The 24,840-nt window shown below is 47.1% G+C and overlaps 1 long non-coding RNA gene across 1 annotated transcript in view; it reads right to left on the reverse strand.

The window, feature by feature from the left end:
* Positions 1–24,840, reverse strand: part of LOC129386444 (uncharacterized) — a 46,891-nt gene that overhangs the window by 14,973 nt on the left and 7,078 nt on the right. Inside the window, exons 2-3 of the long non-coding RNA XR_008613824.2 lie at positions 24,301–24,366; positions 6,227–6,319 (exon numbers count right to left, since the gene is read on the reverse strand). This is a non-coding gene — a long non-coding RNA (uncharacterized lncRNA). The remainder of the gene's footprint in view (positions 1–6,226; positions 6,320–24,300; positions 24,367–24,840) is intronic.

Below are 24,840 nucleotides of genomic sequence, written 5' to 3' on the forward strand. Positions count from 1 at the left end.
CTTGGCAGATGGGTGCGGTTCCGCAAGAGTGGAAGTCAACTCGCCTCATTCCACTTCTCAAAGCTGGCAAGTCGCCTTTGGACATTTCCTCATACCGTCCGATCGCACTTGCCAGCTGTGTCAGGAAAATAATGGAAAGAATGATTTTAACACGTCTGGAATGGTACTTAAAGTACCAGACAGCGTTGTTGACTTGATAACATTTGTGCAACCCCAAAAAGCCTGTAAGCGACTATCTGCTGCTCTGTTTCTAGACGTTAAAGGAGCTTATGATAATGTCACCCATGAAGCCATCCTTAGCACGTTAGAGGCCGTCGGACTTGGTGGTAAGATGTATATGTGGGTGTGCAACTACTTACAGAGGAGACCATTCTACGTGCACCCAGAAAATGGCCCGACGTCCGAGCATTACGGTAGCCGAGGAGTCCCTCAAGGAGGAGTGCTTAGCCCGACTCTTTTCAATATCACCCTCAGTGGATTAGTTTACAACCTGCCAAGCACCGTACGACTTTCCATCTATGCGGACGACATCTGCATTTGGGCATCAGGTGTGACACGACTTCAGCTTCGTGCTCGGCTTCAGAAGGCAGCCACAATGACATCTTGCTACCTTCGTGAACAAGGACTTGAAATTTCATGCGTAAAGTGCGCAATGGTGGCATTCACGAGGAAGCCAATGTCTGGTTACGGCGTATCTATTAACGGACAACTTATACCATACAACAGAAGTCACAGATTCTTGGGAGTCGTAATTGACAGAGACCTGTCTTGGACTACGCACGTCAATTACGTGAAAAAGCGGCTGACTGCTATCTGTCACCTGTTCAGGTTCCTTGCAGGAAAAAGTTGGGGAGTATCTATACACGCTATGTTACAGCTGTACATGGCGTTGTTCGTTGGATTCCTGCGATACAGCCTGCCTGCAATATCCAACACCTGCAAGACTAACCTGTGTACGATTCAGAGTATTCAAGCCCAAGCACTTAAGATATGTCTTGGCTTACCACGCAGTGCATCAACGGCTGAAACCATTGCCCTTGCGCAGGATTACCCAATCACGACGCACATTACCGTTGAGACAATGCGTATGCATCTCAGGCATTATGCTAGGACCCCTTCCCACCACTTGGCGAGCCTCAATGCGGCAAGGCCCTGCTCGACATTTAGTGGTATTGTCAGTGCACATCGTGCGTCGTTTACTGCAGGGTACGCACCTGCGGCCAAGCCAGTGTTTCCTCCGTGGTGTTTGAGCCGTCCACAAGTACATATAGTGATTCCAGGACTACAGAAGAAGATAGATCTACCGGCCCCTGCTCTAAAACAGCTGAGCTTACTTCATCTGCATGAAAAGTACAGCAACCACGTGCACATCTATACGATGGATCGACTACGTCGTGCAGTTCTTCTGGTGCCGTGGTTATACCAATGCGAGGGATGACACTGTGGTTCAAGACATCGCATGTCACGACCTCAACGGCGGTAGAACTAACGGCCCTGCGTCGAGCACTGGAATTCATTGATTCTGAAAGACCTAGAAAATGGGCTGTGTTCTGTGATTCAAAACCCGCATTACAGTGCACGCAGTCAGCTCTCCGACACGGATGTCATGACCAATTGACATGTGAAGTCGTGAAACTTTACCATGATGTCCAACAAAAAGGTCACGAGGTCGTTTTTCAATGGGTACCTGGTCACTGTGGAATCAGTGGCAATGATTCTGCTGATAACGCTGCTCACACAGCAGATCAAGAAGAGCACAGCGTTCCAATTCCACTCTCGAGGACTGACGCTGCAAGGCAGCTTCGACACCTGGCACGCAGTCTCACAGTGACCGAGTGGAACTCGCCAAACTTACGACTTACGTGACTGCATCGACTAAACCCCTCCCTGCAACTCCGACCTCCACTCGGACTTCCTCGACGTGAAGCTGCGCTTCTCTGCCGCCTTTGTTTAGGAGTGGCCTTCACAAAGGCATACTCTACATTAATTGGAGTGACTGACAGCGCAGCATGTGAGGTCTGTGGCACCGAAGAAAACATCGACCACCTGCTGTGCCACTGTCCAAGATATGCCCCAGAGAGACAAGAACTTGCGAAGGCTTTCCAAAAACTGGACAAACGGCCGCTTTCTGTGCAAGTGCTGCTGGAACACCGCCACCATCGCCCGTCGGCCCATAAAGTGGTGAAGGCGCTTTTGTGTTTCTTAAGGACAACGGGTTTGTGCGACCATCTGTGACTATTAATGCAATTTCTGTAAGACCACACGCGTCAGCGCACTCGCCGCAATTTCCTTCTTTCCTTCCCTCCTCTCTCTCCTTGTGATCTTTGTTTTCCCCTTTCCCATTCCCCCGGTGTAGGGTAGCCAACCGGACGTTATTCTGGTTAACCTCCCTGCCTTCTACTTTTCTCTTTCTTCCTCCTCCTCCACGCTGGAAGGCTCATTGAGCCATGTGTAAAGAACCGACGCATCCGATCCACAGAACAAGACTTTGGAAGATCATCGCGTGTTTTCGTCACTATTGTTTTTCCCGAGCGTAAGTTGTATCTGTGGGCACATGTTCACCGAATAAAAAAAGTTAGTTTTCTGACCCACCTTTGTGCCACGGTGCGGTTATTGAAGTAGCAAGAACGTGACACTATAAATAACCTCTTGCCAGGTTTTAGAGCGTATTTTTTTTTTTGCGAACCCTGCCGTACTGTCCTGACAGTGGCTGCTAGTTGGCTGGGTGCTGCGGTTATCTTGCCCTAGAGCTCGCCCTCCGTACAGCACTACAATGTTAACTGCTCCTATATGCGTGAAGGCTGTTGTTTTATACGAATTTACTCAGTGATAAAACAGCTCATTTCTAAATATTTTGATCGCAACAAATACCCTGATTCTCACCAAAAGGGCAATTACTTTATTAAGCAAACCTTTCGAACCTTTCCATGCATAATTTCCTAACCTTTAGGTAGGCACGGAACGGCGAAGTATCGCCATTGAGAATGCCAGAATATTTGCGTGATGATGATTATGTGACATGTGTACATAGGACAGATTTCCCTGGAGCTCGGAAGAGAACACTTTCGTGTTAAAAGGTACGAAATATATACGGAGAGCAAATTTGTGGGTAAGAAAATAATACGATCGACAACTTTATGCAGTACAAGATATTATAGAATATATTAGAAAAATGGACATGAACTCTCCTGTGGCTAAAGCCTAGTACAGTTACACCGAATGAGATTATGCTTTGGGCGAAAGTTCTGAAGACATTTTTGAGTCGTTTGCAAATCGACTGCAGGTTAGTAAGAAATGCATTCGCTTTAATTGTCTTCATCCTACCTGCGAGTTATCACGAGTTTAAGGCAAACTTACCATGATAACATGAATTTCCTGAGAACATCCAACCTTAATATGTACTGAAGCACCGAGTGTTCGCGCACAAATACTAGTGTCATTGTAGTCCGGTGTTCGACGGAAACCGAATACACGAATTGAAATACTTGAAATAAGACGTACATTCGCCAACTAGAGCGATTCGCATTTTATTTCTTTGTTATCAAACGTGTAGATATGCATGTATCAATGACGATTGCAGATATAGAACACCAGTCGATGTGATGCCCCCCCCTCCCCTTTTTTTGTAGGGACGGGATAAGGCATCCATGACACTGTTCTTTCGCGTAACATCGGCATCATTCGAAATTACAGACTCGCCAATTAATACCCGTTTCACTCGGGCACGCACGAATTCCTTTAGGATATAGGAGCGCGAGATTACCTTAGGGTGTTTAACCTCAAGGAAGTTGTGGTCGTGTCACACGGCCAATAACGAGTGAGTAAAACAAGCCGCCAGATGTGCCTTCAGCGGTGTGTGGCTTTTGTACAGGTAGAAAAATGTAACTTCTAATTCTTCCAAGAAACATATATTGTTCCATATATTTGACGCGAAAAACGTACAGCTCGTTAAAAAATCAAAGTGCGCTCGATAAACAAAGGAACGCAGACAGCGACGCTAGCCACCCCGTACTGTGGTTTTGTTGGCGGCGTGGCGAGTAGGCTCTGCATTCTATGACCTGAACTACTGTAAACTACCCTCAGAACGCAACATTTCGTGCACGATGACCTTTTGCGTACTGTGCCGGTTTCAGTTGTGAGTGACCACACCGACATAAGCACGATAAAGGCTACGTTTACACAAACATAAGCGATTACGTCGAGTAAAAGATCTGGCTGACTGAGCCCGACGTGATGGCGTATACACGAACTGGCTTCTGGCGAGTCTGGACAACGACGGCACATACCGTCGAGCCGAGATCTAAGCTCGTTCGAGCTGGCCTTCCGATTCCCGCTGCCGTCTTCAAGGATCTTATCACTACAATCCGGTCGCACTGCACAGTGCTTGCCTTGGCATTGTCCTGATACTATTCCCACTGCGACTAAATCGTGACGTCACAGACACCCCGCATATGTCTTGGCGCTCGTGGCCCCGACCATCCACGTTTACAGGCATGCTGCAACCGGGTCAGGCTGGGTCAACCTACCCCATGCAGTTGGCTGACTTAGCCCGACTCGACTCTTGCTGAGCCCAGCTGGCTAGCGTTTGCATTAACTCGACAGGCATAATGCAGCTCGACAAGCTGACTCGTCCCGTTTCTGTTGGGTTCATGTAAACACCCTGAAAGACGAGAAAAACATGCCATCAAGCGACCTAAGTCTAGCAAGCCTACCTAAGCGACCTAAGCAAGCCTACATGTTGCTGAACTGGGCTTCAACATTATTTTCACACGTTCTAAACACACGGAAAATTAATTTTAATGCTAACAATAAATAAATTACCAGTTTTACAAGAACAAGTATGGGCAGGACACTACTCCCTTCAGCCGCCGAGGGAGATCGACCAAAAGCTCCATTAAAGTCCTTTGGCGCAAGGGCGACTGTGTGACACCCAGTGCATCTCCCTCAATATAAAGACGATGCAATTAAAAGCAGTTTGCGGCAGTCCGTGTGACAGGAGTATGACGCACCATCGAAGCCTTTGCAATATAAATCTTCGCAGTATTGTATACGACGCCATTGGAAAGGTCCCCCTTTCCAGTATACTGGGTCTTTAAGCGAACACTTTCGCAAATTCTAAATGTTACCTGTGGCAGAAAGCCCAATTATATTTCATGAGCTGGTCTACTCGAAGAGGCGGACACTATTTGCTCGAAAAATCGAAATTCATAATCAAATAATTACCAAAATTATTGCTTAGCTTTTTAACTAAGTACCTCATGGTCCAGATTGCCATTTACAAATTCTAGCCATGGAGTTCAAAAGGCGGATGCACTTGGAACCAATTTTAAGGATGACACCAGTTTGGAGATATTAATTCCCGAACTTTGCGGAGAACTGCAATGGCGTTCCAGATACTTTCTTAAGAAAACGTCGTTTTATGCATTAAAGCACGAAAGTAACTAGAACGCCCGTGCATTTCCCCGCAATGTTCGGGAATTAATATCGCGAAAGTGGTGTCATCCGGAGAATTCGTTCCATGTGGATCTGCCTGGCGAACTGCACGGCTGGAATTTGTAAATTGCTGAATGGGCCATAATGTAATTAGTTATACTTCATTAGTGTATATTTGGTAATTAGTCTATTCTGCGTTTCAATTTTTTGTGCAGCTAGCGTCCGCCGCTTCGAGTAGACCACCTCATGAACTGGAATTGTGCATTCTGTCACAGGCGACCCCTAATATTTTTTTAAGTGTTCGCCGAAATACCCTATATTTCAGTGCAAGCGCTGTGCTCCTGCTATAGCATGGAGTCACCGAGTTGCATTCCACTTTTAAATGGCTGCAATGGTCCAATGCCGTCACTTGTGTTTACAGCTTACAGCGCACCGACCCTACAGCACACAGTTAAGTCTAGACGCTAATAATGAAAAGTAACTTTCGACAACATGAATACAGGTCCAATTGATTGAGAAGCCAGGAAAATGATGAAGCATCTGTTTGGTGTGAATAGAAGGTGACTTGACCTCCAGCTCCCAGATGGCAGATGAAATGTTTTCTTCAAAGGCGAACACACATCTTTCTATATGTTCCTTGATGGTATTAAGCTTGCGTGCAATAAAATAAAAGTGCAATCTGAAAAGTAAGTTGGGCCACAACGTAAGTGGCACCACTTGTAAAAGACACAGATATTGTACAACTATGGCGCACGTATGTAAGCAGTGGTAAAAAAAAATTGTAAGTGCTTACAACATTCGAAGTGTACATGCCCATTTTTAAAGAGGCAGTTGGGTCGTTGATTTTTCGGGCACTCTTTTACACGTCTTCCACATGAAGTAGTATCTAAGGAGGAAATACAAACAGACATTCGTAGGTCAACTTGAAAACCCATATGTTTTACCAAGCTGACGGAGCGACTAGGCGCCTCCCTCAATCCCATCACCGCTCAATTAGTCATGAACACAATGTAATTTTCAGTGAATACTTTGAAGTTGGTGTACACATTTGGTAAACATGTCGCAGCACATCGAAGCTCTTTGAAAATATTGTCACATGCGCAGCCATGCCCCAACACCCACCGTGGTTGCTTAGTGGCTATGGTGTTGGCACGAGGTTGCGGGATCGGATCCCGGCCATGGCGGCCGCATTTGGATGGGGCGAAGTGCGAAAACAGCCATGCACTTAGATTTAGGTGAAGAACCGCAGGTGGTTCATATTGTTCCGGAGTCCCCCACTATGGCGGGTTTCATGATCAGACCGTGCTTTGGGCGCCTAAAACCCCATACTATAGTTTTAACCACGCCCGAACATTCGCAGGAGCTCAATCACCACTGCTGCTGGCGAATTTCATTATGGCTGACGTCAGCATATCGATGGAAACAACTTGGAGACTAGACTACAGACTATAGACTATAGACTTGGAGATCGCTGCCGCAGCTCTTTTGACCTTGGTGGTTCACGTTGTTCTTCGGCGTGCCTGAAGTTTTTCTGGTTTGTCGTTCACCTTAAGAGAGTACCCTCTTGCAACCAACGCTTTGAAATTGACATCTTTATACAAGATCAAGTAAGTTAATCCCTGCTTTACTGCGCAGATAGCCTGAAATATCGGCGCACAACGCTTGCTTTTGAAATGAAATGTCTGCATGGTGTGTTGCAGCGATGATTTCCAAAAAATGTAGGCAAACAAAAAGCGTTTTCTCGCGACTTAAACGGCAAAGAATTCCCTTAGTTGATCCATAACGTTGAAACTTCCGGAGCATATTTTCCTGGAAAGCACAATTTCACATGGCATATCGACTAATTCTCTTCCAGTGACACTTTTATTTTACACTAAAATCTTGAAATGCAATTCAACCAGAGAAAATCGGTGACTCGTCACAGCGTCTTTATTCTGATGAAATATTTTGTGTTTTGTCACCATGTTTTTTAAAGTGCCTGCGGCATTGTTAGAATGTTTTTACCCGATATAGACCTTATTTCTCTAGTGTTCCTTCCCAGTATCCCCGGGAAAGAAGTTAGCGAAAGCTTCATATGTTGCGCAGCCCGTCTATACTATAACTCCACACTACCAAGCTTAACCTACGAGTATCCCTAATTTTCATTCAGTTATCTTCCAGTTACCCCCAGTCTACGTCTATTGCTCCTTTGGATAGGTATGGGTATTCAAAAGGATAGCATGTCCCGCGTTTACATTCACATTTTTTAGCTGTTCCAGTCCCAATTGTAGCATGGACACTATGTATACAGGCGTGGTCACTGTTAGTGGGAACACGGAGCCCGTGAAATCGTTCCGCGGAGTACTCCAACACCAGCGCATCATGAATACTTGTGGCAGCGGTGCAGTCAAAGTGATTGGCGAAAGCCCCAGAAAGTTGTCTGCTATGATGAGTCGTCTGCCAAGTCTTCGCAAGGCACCAGTGGTGGCGCTCCATGGAGCGCTGCCATGGGCTCTCGTGTTCCAGCTAGCAGCGGCCGCGCTTGTACATGCAAACAGACGCAAGAAAGCTCTAATGGAGCTCACACTGCCTATGTCTATTTGTCTCCCGTGTGCTTATCAAAAATGTTTGAATAAGGGATTATTTATAGGTTTTACCATATCGAATGAACGCATGGGCTGTGATAGATGCCGTAGTCAAAGTCTGTGAAATAGTTTCGACCACGTGAGAAAGTTTAACATGCAACTAAAAATAAGCCCAGGAGTGGCTTTTTAAAAAATCTTGTTGGCATGAACATACGACCAACAGGATATTGAATCCGCAACATCAAGCTCGTCACTAAGACGTCGCAGCCACCAAGCCATCCCTTCAGGCGTCTGCCGACAAAAGCCTCTCTAATAAAGCTGACAGGGTATGTAGGTCTTAATGGGGGTAAATTTTATTTCAACCTAACACGCAGATGCAGCAGTAGGAACTTCGGATGCGCAGTTTTCTTTGTCCTACTTGTACGGTGTACCATAACCAGACATGAACAGCTACGATCTTGATTTCTCAGAAGAAGCTAGTACTAGCAGAGTCTACGACTGATGCAAAAAACGTAAATAGTACCCTTTAATTTTTTTCTGAGCAGTTATTTCGTCATGACGCTAAGCAAAAAATTGGCAGTTTCGACCGACGGGTCCAAACAATCGTGACACACATAGCAATGCACTTGCAATCTTCTGTGTTCTAAGTATGCGTGAGTGCGACATATTTGCGTTACTTAACACGAACAGCAGATTCTACTATACTCCGTGTCAGAGATCAAGTACGACACCGTGGAAGCTACGCAAGAAGTTTGGTCCCGAAAATTTATCACTCCGCGTGTTCTGTCAATGCTTCGTTGCGCGCCAATGGCGTTCGCTCACGCAAGCATGCTCGTTCACGCACACTCGCGCGAGCATGCATACAGCTCCACGATGCAGCCCCGAAAACAATAAAAAAAACGAAAAACAACAACAGCAAAAATGCAAATGATCTAAAAGAACGCATTAGCCGCCATATACCACGGTGTGTTTGTAAGGGCTAAAGCTTGTTTCCTTCAATGCCGAGTTGATATAAAAAGCAGTTGCGTGCACTTTCCGTCAGAAAAGACTATGGGGGACCAAAGCAATTTTGATGTGTAAATGCCAGAGCATTACTTTTCACTGAGTGTGTGGCTGAGTTATGTCCCTGCGTTATATCGCTGAGTTTAGTGTTACGGAGAAATGCTACTGAGTTTAGTGCCCCTGCGTTATGTTTCCGAGTATAATGTTGCTGCTTATAATGTGGCGACAGCGCAAGACGACAGACCGGCCTTATTGGAATCTCTCAGCTGAGTTTTATTTACGAATTTCTGATTAGTGTTTTACGTACATGGCGTTTAGTGTTTCTTCTCGATGACACCACTTTTTAGCACTTTAGCACCATTTTGCTGAGCGATGACAGTACTTTTTCGAGCGGGAGCACAGTGTTTACACTACTTTTCTTCATCGGGTTTGCAGGCGAACATCACATCACCTTTCGCGTTGTCGGAGACTTGGGTGGTGAGCATTGTCTTACTACAGCAGCTCGCTTTGTGCGTTTCGCTGCGGTGCGATGGTCTCGTACTTTGTCGGCAGTGAACCGGAGCCTCCGGCCATGCTCTACTGTCTCACCTTGATGTACGCGCGAGCGATTCAACTTCCGCCGATGAAGACTCCATAGCGTCAACAGTGGCGCCACTCTGGTCATGCGTCATCTAGTGAATTGCCCGCAAGGCAGAGCTCAACCACGTATACTTTGAAGATATTCTTCACTGTAGCCTGTTGAAACGGTGGCGCAGTGTGACGGTTTTCATGGAACAGTTGCTACTGTGTTGCCTTCTACTCCTGTGCCTCTGAGGTGAGATAATATCTTCACACCCGTATGTGCTGGTGGACATGGTCTGGTGCATCTATTTGTGTGAGAAATTGTTTGTAGTTTCTTCATTTTCGAGACATTTCACACCGAATGCTACGGTCATTGATACAAGTTGATTTAGTCGATGCTTTACTGGACTGGTAGTTTCATCCCAATATTCTTGAACTGGGTCCTGCCGAGACCTAGCACGACGCCATTGTGCATACCGGCGCTGCTCTTCCTTCCGTCGCTCATCGTATCCGCGCTTCTCTTCAGGCGTCCTCACTGTTCAGGGTTTGCTTTGGGCAGTAATCGGTGCTTTCTGGCCACCCTTAGAACGACGCCATTGTGCATATTGACGTCCCTGCTCCCGTCGCCGCTCATCCTGTTCACTCGGCTCTTCGGGAGTCCTAACTATGCGTGGCCTCTTCATGTCACTAACAGAACAAAAATGAAATCATTTGTTAGACTGTTTCGTCTTGCACTTATGAAAGTGTAGTTACGTCACTCTCTGCTTCGTAAGCTGCAGATGGCGCTTACTGGCAGCTGCAGCTTATGCAACAGTAATCTTTACCGGTGAACGCTTGCGTCGTCGCGCGCTCTACGCTGTATGTGTGAGGAAAGCGTGAGAGGGGAGCCGACGACCGCGGCTCAATCTCGACCACGCGAAGTGGACGAATACAAAGAGGAAGCACGCCGTCTCACTCGCGCGCGAGGCACTCAACGTTGTGAAATGCCGGGGGGGGGGGGGGGGTGCGGCGTTCTCTTTCGCTGCAACTGCTCATGTGGCGGCTTCGCGAGGCCGCACTGCCGTATCTTAAGAGCGGTCTGCGTTGGGGGCAGAGTCTAGTTACGGCGGTGGCTCGTAGCTTTGTGCGTGGTATAATAATGTAATATGTGTACTCGGCGCTCACTTCGCGTTGAAGTGATAGCCAGCACGAATGTGGCTTCGCACGCTGCTGCTGCCACGTTTCCTCACGCCAGCGTTTTGACAGCGAGTGTCTGCAGTCATCGAGTGTAATATGTTTGCTGTGCGCGCTCACACCATGCTTAATAGCTTAGTTAGCAAGCGAATGTTTACAAGTTGATACTGCCGATAAAAGTACTATCCTTACTTCGCTTGGCGGTCTGCTAATTTGCTAGCGCAATCGACGCTTCAAATTTACGGCGAAAGTGCGTATTTGTTCTTTCCCCCGAAGCGTCTGCCGAAGCGTAAAGCAACTTGTTTTATCTAGAGACCTTACGGAAGTGCCGAGACAAGCGCCGTCTGGTGTTGCTGCCAGGAACCCTGTGAAGGAACCCAGTGGCGCAGGCGGCGCGCACCTCCCTCTGAGATTGGTTGAGTTTTAGGCTGCGGAGGCAAAGAAAGATACCACGATCCTATTAATACACAGCTTCGCTTTAAGAGTTTTTCAAGCTTTCAAAGCGTCGCACTGACGGAGGAAGGAAAAGTATATGGGGGAAGCATTACGTCACACAGTCAGCCTTGGCAAGCGAACGCTACGTGAAACCGCAGTGGGGTCCCAATATGTGACCTGTTGCGTCGAGACCACGGAGCAAGAATCAAGATTTGCTGAGACGTTTGGTTCCCAGTAACTATGCCAACGGTTCTTTGTTTGGTGCGCGCTCGTTAAGCTGCCCTGCTGTGGCTCTGCCCTGTAAAGACAGAACACTAAATCTAACCGCGCACATTGACGTGCGATCACGCGTTGGGCCACCAGGTATGGCTTCAGTCGCGTTGCGGTATGCTCCCTCCTATCTTTTTCCTTCCACCATGGTTGCACCTGATGTCTCGAATGAATAATAGGCAGAAGGAACAGGACCCCGACATCTACCAGGAGTCTCACAACGCGGACGTCTTTAGGAGCGTCGACAGTGGTGTTGCAGGCGTCTCACCTCAATGGTGTACGGCGAGAGACCAACAGGAAACCACCGGCGTTAGTCATCACACAGTAAATTTCAGATAAGGTTAAGTTGACGTTCGCTGAATGTTCAGCACAGAAGAGTGCATACCCATACCAGCTCAACCGCAACGCGAGTGTGCTTACGGTGCATGTTAGCACAATGCTCATGTCAGAAGCAGAAGGCTGAACGCTGCCCTGGCACCACCGCCGAGGCGTTTCGCAGCGTCCGCTTCGCTTCCTCGTTTTTGCAGCCAAGCGCATAGCACGTTACTGGAAACCCTTTAATAACCATCGAGCAGCAGGACACGCGCGGTCTATAGCAACACAGCACGACGGTGGTGGCATGAATGCGGCTCGAGTGTCTGTATAATTCCTATTACAGTAATACGCTGCGTAATACAATAGGTCGCGCGTCGAATAAATTGTTGCCAACCTTTCTTGGCGCCTTCCATAACGGGGGACCTGTATTGTTCTAGGTTTATTTGTTGCTGACTAAATGAAGGCCTGCATCTTATCGTGGTAGGAATTACAAAGGTTTAGCATGGCTTAATTATTACCATAGTGCAGTAGGTTTGCCGCGTTTCTCTGCAGCTTACAGAAAAGTGCAGGCTAGTTAAAACACTTCTTTAAGGGTCATTTGCTTTCTGTGAGGCTAGCATGACGCTTGGAATGCTTCCCATTTTTCAAGCACATTCCTAACTCCATGAACTCCTTCCTGAGCGTCCGTTGCGTCAAATATAAACTGGTGAAAATAACATTGCATTATCTGACGTCCCTAGATGGTAACCAAGTCATGCCAGCGCATACTGAAGGAAAGTGCCGGTAAGGTTTAGAAACTTCACGAAGCCTGTTATCCGGGTCACCGTGACCGCATCAGACAGCGTGAAGTGATTCAAAGCCATGAAGGCAGGAGAGGAGCTTGTGCCAAAGGAAAACGGGCGGGGCAGAAACGCCTTCGCAATAGTACTGTACGGTCATAGGATTTAGGATTGGCTAAAAAAGTGGCTTCCGGATACAATGTTGATGTAATTTTTGCGCGAACAAGCTAAGTACGGTCATTGTTAACTACAGCGCGACAGAAAAACAAAAGACAAGAACGATGTCCGCACGCAGAGGGCTGATTATGAAGTGTATTTACTTGAAGAAACAAACAAGATGCAATAAATAATACACATGCGAAGACTGTACGTTTAAAAAACACACCTCCTAGGCTCAAGCTACACACGGGCTATGCAAACATTCCTAAAGTCTCCTCCGTTCTCTCTCTTTCCGCACGTGCGCACGTCACTATTAAGAATACAGGAAAGCGAGAAAGGGAAGGACAATGGGGAGGTTACTTCGCTATTCCCGCCTATTCTCTTATCCTCACGGCTCTCTTCCTGCCTGTTAACATTACGCCAAACATTTTTCCTTCCGTCGCTCTTTACACGTTCCTTAACTTACTTTCTAGCTTCATTTGTAACCTCCATGTTTCTGCACGATGTGTTAGCACCGGTAGAATGCAATGATTGTACGCTTTTTTTATGGACATTGGTAAGCTCCCAGTAAGGAATTGGTAAAGCATGTTGTATGCACTTCAACCCATTGTTATTCTTCGTCTATTTTCCTACTCATGATCAGGGTCCTCTGTCAGTAATTGGCCCATATAAGCGTACTCCTGGACAGACTCTAATGGCTGACTAGAGATCATGAATTATTGTTCATTTCTCAGGCAACTGAACAACACCTTTGTCTTCGGCATAGTTATCTCTAACCCCACTCTTACGCTTTCTCGACTAACATAAGCAATACTGTGTTAAAATTCATCCTCATTATTGCTGAACAGGACAATGTCATCTGCAAACCGAAGTTTGCTGAGCTATTCACCATTGATCCTTAGTCCTAAGCCTTTCCACTTTAATAACTTGAATACTTCTTCCTAGCACGCAGTGAATAGCATCGGAGAGATTGTGTCTCCTTATCTGACCCCTTTCTTTATAGGTTTCTTCGTATGTTTCCTTTGGACAATTAGGGTAGCTGTGGAACCTCTGTAGATATTTTCCAACATATTTACGTAAGCGTCCTGTAACCTTTGATTACGTAATGCCTCTATGACTGCTGGTATTTATACTGAGTAAAATGCCTTTTCATAAACTATGCGAATCATATGAAGAGGTTGATAGTACTCCGAAAATTTATCCGTCACCTAATTGTTAGCATGGATGTGATCCATCTTAGAATATCCATTCCTCTAGCTGGCCTATTCTCTTGGTTCATTAAGGTTAAGTGTTGTCCCGATTACGTTGAAAGTTATCTTGGTTAATATGCTATATGACGCTGAAAGCAAGCTAACGAACCTATATTTCTTCAATTCTTTAATGTCTCTCTTCTTATGGACTAGTCTGATGCTGGCATTCTTCCAGCTCTCAGTTCACTTTAAGTTGGGAGGCATTGCGTATAAAGGACCGCAAGCTTTTCAAGCGTTATGTATCCTCCATCTTCAATTAAACCGGCTGTTATTCCAACTTCTCCGGCTACTTTTCCTCGTCGCATGCCTTGCAAGGCCCTTCTAACTTCATGGTGAGTTTGGTTAAGTTATACTGTATCCTGTTCATCCCTAATTCCAATAAATGTAGCTTTGCTGCTCTGGGTCCTGTACAAGTCATTGCAGAATTATTTTGCTACTTTTACTATGTCATAGAAATTGCAGATGATAGTACTCTGCCTAATTTACAATGCATACATTTTGCCCTGTCCTATGCCAAATTTTCGCTGATTTCATGCTGTAGCCACTTTTACTGCTTCTTCAATATTTCCGGCGTTGTAACTTCGTATAACCTTTACTTTCTTCTTGTTTATCAGTTTTGATAGTTCAGCAAACTCTATTTGACCTCTTGATGTGCTTGCTGCGGACGTGTCCGCGCCGGCACCCGTTTTCTCGTCAATTTACATATGCCTTTTGCCCAGTTTTGTGCCTTTTCTACTCGGAATCGGGCTGCTTGCATCGAACCTAGCGAGCGAAGCGAGAACACGATATGCCCCAATTTTGAAGCAAAACATCATGGTGGACAGCCCACCGTCCGAAGCGAACGCAGCGAAATACCTCAGGATCCGGAACATTTCCATAGGAGAACACACGTTTGTGACCACTGCATAGAGGACGGCGCCGCATGAAATGTGCAAAGGCATTATAAGAGGGGTCCCGCTCTATGAGACGCAGGACTCCATAAACCGTAAGATCGCCAACTCACGAAACCCGCAAGCATTGGCGGCAAAGGGATGGTCCGGAGGGCCCGTAGTAATGGTCCGGAGGGCGCTCCAGGAACCAGAGCCAGAGATACACGTCAAAGATACGATTCGCCCCCAGCCAACGAGTTGGCGGTGATGACCGGTTGACGTGGGCCCAATGAGCTCAGCAGCAGCAGCAACAGGAGCGACAAGAACAGCAGTGCCAACAGCAGGGCGCCTGCCAGGTGAGTCTGACGGCACGGCCAGAGCAAGTAGAAATAGCATATACGATTAAAAGACTAGAACACGAAAACAAAGAGTTAAGGCAAACAATCCCACAACTTGTCGAGGAAATCAGACAACTCAAAGCTTCACCACCCTCCGACTCTAATGGAACCGAAACCGCATCAGAACCCATGGTAGTGGAGGTACCGGTCGCGGAATCCACGCGCAATCCGCATAAGCGAAAAGCCGTGGCAAACACACATCCCTCGAGCACGGACAGCGACATTAGGCAAATCAAGGAACTGCTCGGTGGTCTTGCAACTACCGTCGCGTCTCAGAAGGAAGGGCAAGACAAGCTTGCCACGAATGTAGGAACCCTCAAGGAGGGTTGCTACAGGATAACGCCACAAATCAACCACATGATGGAGACGATCGACAGCCACGGGGCAAGGCTCAACGCATTAGAAATGGCAGACCACCGGTCTGTGATGTCACAGTCTGCTGTCACCAAGCTACCTCGGGCGTTGTCGCTCGATAGACAAAGCAACATCGTGGCCTCACAAAGGCCACCCAACGCCATCAACAAAGACGGCTGCGCAAACTGAACCGTTTCGCCTTTGGCAATGGAATTGTAGGGGCTACGTCCGCAAAAAGGCCTCCCTGCAACAATACATTCGAGCCAAAAAAGAAAAATCCCAAGTCATTAACCTACAAGAGACAAATACCGCTACACCCTCGCTATCCGGCTATGACGTGACCGCTATGACACCGCCACGTTGGTCAGCAACAAGCTAGCCCAAACGACACACAACATTCATCACGACCGCAGCAATTGCGAATTTATTCTCACGGAAGTCTTCCCTAGAGCCAAGACCGCCAAGAGCATATTCATCCTAAAAGTTTACAGCAGCCCCAAGCACAGAGCACAAAAATTTATGCAAATACTCCAGCTCGCCCGTAACAGTGCCGGCGACAACCCCATGATTGTGGCCGGGGACTTCAACGCCCCTAACAGCAGGGCCAAGGGCAAGGACTTACCAAACGACGCCGATGAACTTGACCTAACGCTCATCACGAACGCCGCACACCCTGCAAGAACGCGAAACTCGGTCAACCGCGACACAACGCCAGATCTCACTTTCGTCCGCAACGTTCCAAACTATCAGTGGAAAATCCTCTCCGAGGATCTGGGAATCACATTGTTGAGACAACGATTGACACCCCATCCAGAGAACCCAGAAAAATGACGTACTTCGAGTGGGACAACTTTCGCGAGTTAAGACACCAATGCCGAACAAATAAAGAATCAGTGGACCAATGAACGTTGGAGCTAAAGGCCGACATTCAGGCGGCCACGAAGGAAACAGAGACAGATCTCCCTGTTCAAAGCATGGACAGCCGACTGGCTTACGTGCTCGAAGCCAAGCAATCGCTCACCAGGAGATGGAAAGAACAAAGACGCAATCGACGGCTGAGGAAAAGAATTTCTTCCCTCAACCGGCTGATTGCAGAATATTCCACACAACTATCTAACCAGCAATGGAGCGAAGTGTGCGACGCCGCGGGCGGCCGCATCAACAGCGGGACGACGTGGCACCTGCTCAAACACCTTTTAGACAAAACCAGGACCAAAGCGGACCAGGGTCACACGCTTGACAGGATCATGTAAGAGGAACTCAAGATTACCGCCGGAAATGAGCTCATTGACCGTCTCACCGACAAGTACCTCCCACTGGCCAAAAATGCTAGAGGTACGACCGCCGAACCATACCGCGGCAAGGCCAACGCAGAGCTAGATCAGAACTTCACAACCGAAGAGATACGCACGGCGCTTCACGACCTAAACAGCAAGTCAGCTCCGGGGCCCGACGGCGTAACTAACAATGCACTTAGAAACCTAGATGACACCTCCATCGGAACCTTTACAGAGGAAATCAACAAAATCTGGAGGAACGGAGCACTACCCGAGGTCTGGAAAACGGCCCTTATCGTGCTCATCCCAAAGCCTGGCAAGGCGCCCAACATCAATAACCCCAGACCGATCTCGTCGACGTCTTCCGTAGGCAAGGTAACCGAGCACGCGGTCCTAAACAGGCTCTCGAGACCTCTCGAAGAAAAAGATATCTACCCCGCAACAATGATCGGATTTAGACCCGGGCTATCCATCCAAGAAGCCATGAAGCGCCTCAAGCATGAGATCATTGACGCAGACACGAGAGACGCGATAGTAATCCTAGGGCTAGACCTCGAAAAGACCTTCGACAATTTATCACATGACTGCATACTCGACACGGTCTCCACGACCTCGGCACGAGACTCTACGCTCATACGAAATCGTTCCTGAGCGACAGAATGGCAACCCTCCGTCTAGGGGAAATCAAGTCTCAGAAATATAAACTCGGCGGCAAGGGCACCCCGCAAGGTTCTGTCATCTCTCCGACGCTTTTTGAACTTGCGCTCGCCGACCTAGGCAAGAGACTGGATCAAATCGAGAACCTCAAGTACGACTCTCTGGCACCAAACCGGGTAGAGAAATCCTAGCCAAACTAGGTCATGACACCGCAGCAATCGAGAATCTATACCAAAGCGTTCCGACGGACACACGTAACTCCTACACGGTTCGCCCACTCCCGTGGAACATGAACCCTGCGCACCCTCAACTCAGTAGGCTGGCGCGCGGATTGTTCATCCTGTGTGAAATACGCGATAAGAAGATCCTAGCCTGTTTCGTAGACGCGGCACAGTACCCGTCCAGGAAGGTCTTCATTGCCACCACGGTCAATAAGCAAGGTCAAGTCACAAACGCTCTCACAGTCAAGACCCAGAAGTCCGAGATAGTAGAAGAGGTCGCCATCGCACTCGCGCTCACATACCCGACCGCCACCCACGTCCACAGCGATTCACGCTCAGCCGTCAAAGCCTTTCAGAAAAGAGCCGTTGCAAGCCAAGCACTACAAATAATCAATAGATCCGCACCGCTGCAGCATGACACCATCTGCTAGTTCCCGGCACACCTCGGAGAGATCGAGGACGCCCCTCCCAGCCTCAGTGAGATGGCTCACGGGAGCGCGCGAGACCTAACCCTCCGCGACGCCACCTATTCTGGTCGTGACCATCCCAGCGAGAATCGGGACCCTCCCTCCACATACAACGAGATCACAAAGCACTTCTATCTAGACCGCAGTATATACAGCACACCTCACAATGAGCTCACCAGGCCTCAAGCCCTCACGTTCAGAATGCTTCAAACAAACACGTACCCCACGCAGAACAGATTACATCACTACATGCCTGACCTATACAAAACATCATATTGCGAAATTTCCGATAGCACACTAGACGTATATCACTTGCTCTGGCCGTGTCGTCGGACGCACGCAAACAAAAATCAAGACTCCGCCAGGCTACAAAAAGCATTACGCAGCACGGACCTGGCGGAGCAGCTCTGGGCTGTCCAGCGAGCCCACGATGCGGCCAGGGAGTTACAACTCCCGGTCCCAACGTGGGAGTAGCCCGCTCTATGGGGCCTTGCGCGCCGTAGCTCGCAGGACCTTTCATTGAAGTTATGCCATCCATTCATCCATCAGACCTCTTGAGTTAGACAATTTCCTGCTTTGTCGTTTTCTTATTGGGTTGTTTGTTACTTGAGGAAGATTACTCACTGATTGCCTTGGTGCTGTACCTTCCTATTAAATTTATGCCTCTGAAATCAGCCTAGTTACGGTTTCATTCAATACCGCTATGGTATCTTCATCTTCACCAGCCTGAAATCATCTGCTTTTACCCTTACTGGGTCTAGCTTGGCCAGTTCTTCTTGACTAATTTTGCCCTTTCTCTCACCAAATTGAGAGAAATCTTAGAACGCACTAACCTATGGGCAGTGCCCTTTACCCCAGCTAACACTTCTACATCCTGCACTTTGCTGGGACTGGCAGAGAGTATGAAAGCTAGTGCATTTCTTGTTTTCCCGTTTGGGATTTCCCAGGTACACTTCCTGTTAGTGTACTTCCGGAAGAACGTATTCACTATTTGGACTCTTTTCCTTTCTACGAATTCTACCATCTCCCCTCTAGTGTTCTTTAAATTGATGCTGTAGTTGCTAATTCCTTGTTCATCAGCCTGCCCCCCCCCCCCCCCCCCCCTTAAGCATTGAAGTCAGCCATGACTACAGTATACTGAGTTGGCAGCTTTCTTATTGCTCATTCCACATCTTCATAAAACTATTCTATTTCTTTATCATCATGACTGCATAATGGAGAGTAGGCTTGTACTACCTTTGATTTATATCTTCTATTCAGCTTGGTTGTGGCGACTGCTACCCTCTCATTAAAGCTGTAGCATTCATCAATATTCCCGGCTAGATACTTATGAATTAGAAATCCTACCCTTTATTCTCTCTTATCTGGAAGATGTCTGTAGCGTAGGACGTGGCGTTTAGTCATCTCTGCTTAAACCTCACCAGTTCTAACCTCATTAAGATTAATAATATCCCAGGTAATGCCTAGTAATTCTTTAGGGTCCTGCTATGCTAGCCTCACTCGAGAAGATCGGAATATCTAACAAGTTGCAGGTCTGAGCGCTGTCTTGGTCAGGTGTTCCGGAGCCACTGGGGGCTGAGGGCCTGGTGATCATTGCAAGAGTCGTGAGGAAGCGTCTTTCTTGATGCTTAACTAGTATAGCCTCACTGGCTCTGGGCATTTTTTACCGGTGCTAGGCTCCACTCCGAGCATCAAGATAGAGTGCAATGGACAAGGATTCGAACTTACGCCCTTCATATTAGAAGCAGGATTTTCTACTTGTGGTCCACACCACCACCAACCCTACTAACTAGTGAATTAAAATTCATCGAGAAGTCGTATCCAATGTAAACCGGATACTGGCATTGTCTCTGTGCTAGCGCATGGCCGCGGTATGTTTGTGCTTTTACGTTTACAGCAGTGTGATATATACTGTGTATGTTTTGGTGATTTGATGCCGCGTGCGCCATGAGGTACATTGCTTTATATGGGTGCGCGTAACATTCTTTGCCCATTTCGCTCATTTTCAGCCCATCTATCTGTGAAGAGGTTAGACCGTCTATCCTCTTACGTCGATCAAGTGGTCATAGTTGTCTACCAACTTTGGTCACTAGATCTGTGTTCGTAAAAATTGATGCCGTCGTGGTCGTTCCATCGTCCTCCATCCAACGGCGTGGTCTATCTCACGTCTTGCCTTCGTTCTGACACCGTTCACGGCGACTCAGTGAACCTAGTTGTCTAATAGCTTGTTTTTAATGTGGTCGCTGCATCGCCGCTATTTCAGCTTCGTCATCGGACTCCTGTCCTGCCGTCATGGTGACGCCATCGTTATCACACAGCCGTCATGCACTCGTTTTATTGTCTTCGCGGTGCCGTCGTAGTTATAGCATGGTAGTGGTTCCATCTCCGTCATCTGAGTTTCGTAATGCCGACGTCGTTTCACGTCGGCCTGGTGAATGAATTTGTATAATAGTTTGCAGCACTAGTTATGTGCTCGTGGTCGTGATACCGGCGCCGGTCGTTGCATCACCGTTATTCAGGTTTCTTCATCCTACTCTCGTCTTGCCGTCGCCGTTACGCCATCATCGCCCTACAGCCGGCGTCATACAGTCGTGGCCAAGCCATCGTCACCATAGCCTTCGTACCAGCGCCATGTTATCGTCGTCGTCATACAGTCATCAGGCATTGGTTGTCATACCGTCCTCTTGATGCCATCGTGGTTCCTTCATTGTGGTCATTCTAACTTCATTAACCAACTATATTCATGCCGTTGTCATGCCATCGTCTCCACACAGCCGTACAGTCAAACCATTGTTGTAATGCCGTGGTCGTCACGCCATGGCATTCATACACTCGTTATTGTTGTGTAGTCGTCATACCGTCTTTCTGATAACGTGTTCGTCTTTCGATTGATGTTATTCTTTTTACGTCCTTCTATCGTTGCCACGAAGTCATTGTCGTGTAGGCACCGTCATTCATTCGTTGTCATACCGTCCTCCTGATGCCGTCGTGGTTGATCCATCGTGGTCATTCTAACTTCGTCAACGGAATCTCTACATGCCCTTGTCGTCACACCATTGTATCCAAACAGTCGTAGTCACGGCATCGTTTTGAATGTCGTCGTCTTCACGCCATCGTAGTCATACACTCGGCATCATTCCATTATCCTCATGCCTTCGTCACCATACCACCTTCGTCCTTCCATTGATGTCATTCCTTCTTCGTCATTCTATAATGGTCGCGGAGTCCTCCAACGTTCTTAGACATACTTCAGTTTCACAGCTCCGCTCGGGAGATGACCGAAGTGGTGGTCGCGCAGTGGTAGCATTGCCTACTGGAAACAGAAGCAATACTGAGAAACATATAATTCGCGTGCATTTCAAACGCCGTTGATGGAAGACTCTGCCTGAGGGGTCACTGAAGTCTGCAGGTTTTTTCAGAGTCACCAAAACACGCAAAGCAATTTCTAATGAGGTGGACATACAGCAACATATTCATTCTCTAGGCATAGGCTATCCCAACGTTGCTAGACTAATCTAGTAACGTTGAGACTATACATGCAATTAGGAATAATTTTTAGTTGGCTAACTCCTGGTTAAAAAATATAAGCTTTGTCCTGTGTATACAGGGTGTCACAACTATCATGCAACAAGATATAAACATATGCAAGTGCCACGTAGAACAAAGACAATGTTGTTTGCCGTCGCTTGGAGACACACTATATTTCTTGTATTGCGCCTAATTATATACTTAGTCCTAAATAAATATTCATCGATTGATTGCCTTGCAAGTGCTCGAGATCGCCGACACACGCAATCACTAAAGTTTCTGTATTGCATTATTAACTCCTCAAGCCGGATTTCTTCAGATAATTACTTAACTCCTGCTAAATCATGTAATACTCCAGGTCACCATAGCCTGAACATCACGCCTTATTTTTCTCGTACGGTCACCCGTACAGTCCCTGTTTCTTTCCCTGCGCAACTGAATATTGGAATTCTTTGTCTGGTCCTTTAAACTTATGTTTAGTGACTGTTGAATACGTAGTTAGTGTCTTCATTTGGTCTGTATTGTTCACATTGCCTCTATTATTTGTCATTATTATGCTTTTCACGCCCACTTCTGCAATAGCTCAATAGGGCTGCAGTTTGTACAAATAAAATAAGAATAAATCAACTTCTCAGATAATACAGTTTTAGAATAGGGGCCCCCATAGTTTGGGGCCCCACAGAGCTTTGCGGGTGTTAGCGTTGGGGTACGCAGAAGTGAAGAGGTTTAGAATAGGGCTTTGCGTTTGCGGATAGCGTCCTGCGCTGACAGCGCCACTATGGCGTCAAAGAAAAGGTATTACAAATAATGAAATAAAATATACCATTTTATGATAGGAATAGTCATTTTGACTTGCGTGTATTAGCGTTTAGTTACAATTTAGAGATTATTCTGTAAGCAGCAAACAATTAGTTGCGCTTAGTTTTGAGCAAACCAACTTTACGTGCCTTCAGCAGTCTATCTTAGCCGCGTTAGGCCGACGAGCCATAAAAGCCACAATCGATTTCAGAATCAGCGGCGTATAATGAATCAATCTTCATAACACACGCTAGTTGAAAGAAAGCGATAACCGCAGTCACTTCTCCTAGCTTGCGAACTTCAAGCGTTACCATGAATCGAACCCAATTTGGTGCTAGGTTAGAGCCGTCGCTTTGATGGGTGCCGCCATGTTTGCTGACGCAAAGCTTTTGGGGCCGCTATTTGGGCTCCCGCTAAATCGGTGAAATAGCATTCCCAACGCAAAACCCAATTGCAGTTTACGTCTCGTGCATGCGCAGTGGCTTCGACGCTAGATAATTGGGGCCCCAAAACGTTTGGGGCCTCTATTCTAAAACTCTCTAATATAATATAGATGAAAAGTGTCAATGAGAACATTGTAGAGAAACATGAAAGACTCCCGATACAGCTTCCTGTTGGTGAAAACGTGCTGCATAAAAGTGTTTTCTTGAGCGTGAAAGCAGCCAGCGATTATACGCAATATTGCCGCGCGACTGGCCGCTCGAGGCACTTTGTGTGTATTCGCGGGCTTCTTTCACGCTCAGAAAAAGAAGAAAGAAATGTAGCAGACATGCCTGGGAACGTGCCGGCAACAGCCGTACTGGAACCTCCGCCGTTACGACGCGTCCATAACCGCTGCCGTTACCAGCGTACAGAAAGCATTCAGCTCGCCCTTTCCCGACGCCGCCCCGGCTGACGAGGGCCGCCGGAGACCTTCCCCATAGGCGTCGCCGCCGCTGGGAGGCGAAGGCGACGAAGATGCCGCTCGAGTCCAAGGACTTCGAGCCGCCACCCGAGGCCACCACAACCAAAACTGCCGGACCATTCTTTTGAATAAAGTTTATTTTCGTATTTCTTCTTGTAGCACGTACTGAGAAACAGAAAGCTGCATCGGCAATTTTTCATGTTGCTCTACAGTTTTGTCAGTGGCATTTTTCATCTAACTACAATATTTAAAAAGTTGAATAATTAGTTAGGACTAATTATACAATTAGGCGAAATGCAAAAAGTAAACTGAATACCTCCAAGCGACGGGAAACTACGTTACCTTGGTTCTGCCCAACTACGTGGCATTTGCGCATATTTAAATTTTGGTGCATGGTAGTTGGGATACCCTGTGTATTTACACATATTATGTCTGTACATGGTTTTCACATTTAAGATAAAAATAATATGTTGTCGCGAAAAAATACCGATGAGGTAGCCACCTCAGGTGCTTTAATGCCCTTGTCCTCCTATTGCCAGGATTTGCAGAAATGAAGCGAAAACATGAATTAACAGGCGTCCACGTCCGCACCAACAATGATGCAGTAAGAAACTTGTAGCCGCAATGAAATTTTAAGTGAAAAGGTAGAGGCAACCGAAAAGAAACCTCAAGTGATGCGGGTAACAGAACACTTTTGTTAATGACACTTTAAGGGGGGGGGGGGGGTAGGCTTCGGTGTGGCCGTGGTGCAGGGGGGGGGGGGGCTCTGTTTATTCCGGAAATCTCTGGAGGGAGCTCGGACTCCGGGTCGCCCCCCCCCCCCTCCGCCCCCTCCGTACTCGACGGCTATGGCTGGACGATTGTCGTTAACGTATGGCGTACTCACGCATATTTTTTATGGCGGCGTCCACAACCAGCACCAAGCAAAAAACCAGGTATCTCCTTGACATTGCTGCAAAAACATAATTTGAGAGGGAAAGTGCGGGCAAAAAAGACAAAACAAAACAACAGCGTCGTCAGTACGTTCGCAACAAAATAAAATAAAACAATTTACATCACGGTAAAGAAACAGCTGGTGCACAGTAATAGCATAGTATCTGCACCGATGGGCGAGGACAGCAACGCACGAAATTTTGAAAAGGGGTATTCGAAATGGAATTCTCAAACTAAATACGAATATTTAAGAAAAAGGACCTTGGTGTTAAGTTGAAGGAGGTTATTTTGAGATTTCTAAACAAACTGACATAGAAATGCAGCGTGGAGTTTGTTGTGTTAAATAAAAGAAGGCTTACTCATTATATTTGACACAGACAACGCCATTCACAACGTGCTTATAGGTCTAGGAAGGAACTTGTAAAAGAGAAAAAAAAATCTGAGAGCTGATTGTACCTGGCGCATACTGTCACTGATAGTAATGAAGCACACT

This window comes from Dermacentor andersoni, chromosome 4 (genome assembly GCF_023375885.2).
Source record: "Dermacentor andersoni chromosome 4, qqDerAnde1_hic_scaffold, whole genome shotgun sequence".
In the NCBI taxonomy this organism is placed as follows: domain Eukaryota; kingdom Metazoa; phylum Arthropoda; class Arachnida; order Ixodida; family Ixodidae; genus Dermacentor; species Dermacentor andersoni.